The sequence below is a fragment of the Alosa pseudoharengus genome, unplaced genomic scaffold (genome assembly GCF_046254945.1).
Source record: "Alosa pseudoharengus isolate Yale_2024_CS ecotype anadromous, Long Island Sound unplaced genomic scaffold, YU_APseudo_1.1 YU_APseudo_1.1_scf_10, whole genome shotgun sequence".
Lineage (NCBI taxonomy): Eukaryota > Metazoa > Chordata > Actinopteri > Clupeiformes > Clupeidae > Alosa > Alosa pseudoharengus.
The window spans coordinates 36,719,418-36,721,917 of NW_027468565.1; the positions used below are offsets into that span (position 1 = coordinate 36,719,418).

Sequence of the window (2,500 nt, forward strand, 5' to 3'; positions counted from 1 at the left end):
CTCCTCTGGTATTTTGTTTTGGGAATGCCAGCTCTGACTGAATGAAGTGAAATCAATGGTTGTGAGTTCAGAGAGACTCACTTATTACTAGTGACTTAGATGAGGGATCAGTGGGTCGACTGACCACCTGGGATTGGTATTAGAAGGTCAGCTGGTCACGCAGAGGTTGGATTAGAAAGGGCTAGACAGTGCGAGGAGTCTGTCTGCTAAGTGAGAGTAAGTTGAGGAGTAAGCTTTTTAAAAAATGACAGGCATCACATTTTGGGGTATCTTGACCTTTGACCTACAGAGTGCAAGAAGAGGTTAGAGGTTACATCTCCTGTCAGTAGGACTGTTCTCCATTGAAGCCTTTGTCTACATTAGTTGCTCTGCTCTCCAGCGCCAGGTGTTTAGACTGGAGAAATGCAGAACAACAGACTCACAAAGCACCGGAAAGCTCTGGCTGATTATGAGTGATTATGAGTCACCGCTTCTTAATTTTCTCATTTATGAAATCATGAGGTAATTTGTATGATTGTGTGTGTGTGTGTGTGTGTGTGTGTGTGTTTTCTTGTCAGCCTTGACTGTTGAGTTACTTATAGGTCTGGGATGCATTGTGGCATTGACTTAACTGGCTTTACAATAACAGATCCTTTCAAACTGTCATGTAACCGTTGTGTCATTGTGCAATTGCTGGCACACTCTTGACTGGGTTTCCTCTACAGTTAGTTATAGGCCCCTGGCAGTTCCCACACACAACTCACCTGACCAGTGCCATCTGCTGCTGAGCAGAAATGTCACAGTGCAGGTCTTTCATGAATGAATCTAACAAGTGGTATATGCTTGCAGCTGGTGAAGGTTAATCTGTGTTTACACATTCTGAAGTTGCTACGTTCACATGCATGTGTTTCTCTTCAAATGATGACATTGAGGACTAAACACTGTGTGGTGAAAAAAGATGGTACCGGTAAAGGATGACAGCATGTCGTATTGGCTTTCTTCTGTGTTTTTACTTAGCTACTATGTTATTTCTGTACGCCGAGGAGAAAGCGGATAAAAAAGTGAGAGTGAGTGGGGGTCGTCCGCAGACGTGTAAGCCCCTCAAGAGGAACAACAACAATAACGACGACGACGAGCAAACCCCTCAGCCGCTGACGTCATCCGTCTGGTCTGTGCCAGGAATGAAATAATCCCATTAGGCTGATTAAAGGCCAGGCTAACAAGAGAGCCGGGATCTGCCTCGTTTGAGGGACTTGATCTCGCCACATGCCTGCTCGCTCCAGCCGAGAGAGCAGCGTGGCTCGTTTCCGCCCTCCCCGAGCGCTGGGGAACAGAGCCGCTGAGGTGCCCTCCAGGGCCACACATCTCCCTGGAATGAGGAATTTGGGGATGGCGGTTGTGAAACGTGTGAATTCACATTCGCTATTTTTTCATGGGATTTCATGGATTTCCCAAGCTCCCTCGTGCTTAGGCTATCACCCAAGCTCTGAAGGGAGCAGTTTGGGAAAAAGTTTACAAAGTAGACAAAGGGACATTTTTGCGTTGTGGAGGTCCAACTGCTCTGGAACCCTTTCACCTTCCTGTGCATTCCCCATTGATCTCCCTCTTTCATGCACTATCTTGGAGCCTCAGGCTTCAGGTCGTCTCCTTTTCCGGTGACTCAGAATGTGCAGAGAACTGGGGAGAGGAGAAAGAGAGAAAGGGAGTGTTTGTGGAGAGAGAGAGAGAGAGAGAGAGAGAGAGAGAGAGAAAAGGTGAGGGGGGGGGGGGGTGAGGTGGGTCAGAGTTTAACCATCCAATACTTGCCCCCTCTGAACCCAGAAGTGACCCAGAAGATGTGTGAGCCAGAAAGTTATCATTACTAGTGGCGAAAGTGTGTGTGAGTGAGTTGAGTTATGGATGTTCCTCACTGGTGCTGATGGACGTTGTAAAAGCCAAGTGTTCCTCGGAGCAGACAGCGGTGTGGCTATGGAGCCGTTCAGTCAGTCTGGTCTGCATTTGGTGGGTCATTAGTGACCTCGGCTGTCCTAATTAGCCCAAATTAATGTGTAATGCAACATGACACCCACACACCCAGATGGAACCTATTGACAAGTCCTTTAGCGTCCACTCCAAGGATAACACAGTCTATTCTCTGAGCCCCCGGAGCATGAATGTTCTCACTGTGAGGAAGTTCACTGAAATGGCTGCTTTTCTCTACAGGCATATTGACACTGTTTTTGATGTTGTTGTTGTTAGATTAAGTATTTAACATCATTGGCACTTAGTGTTGTATTTTGTCATTTTATGTTTTACCATAAATATAGTTTCCTTCACCGTAACCAAACAAGTGCGTAGATAATGTTCTTCTTCAGACAGCAGTGTAGTCTCTGGCTGCCCCCATCCTCCAGAGCTAGAGAGCGATCCCAGAGAGAGTTGTATCATAAGTAGAGGGTGGTGTATGGCTCTCCTTTACCAATTCTCTTACACTGCTCTGTCTCCTTTTCTCTCTCTCTCTCTCTTTCTGGTGTAAGCGTGTTGA

At 46.7% G+C, this 2,500-nt stretch overlaps 1 protein-coding gene across 3 annotated transcripts in view; it reads left to right on the forward strand.

Annotated features, from left to right (window-relative positions):
• Positions 1 to 2,500, forward strand: part of lsp1a (lymphocyte specific protein 1 a) — a 31,608-nt gene that overhangs the window by 4,193 nt on the left and 24,915 nt on the right. The window lies entirely within an intron of this gene.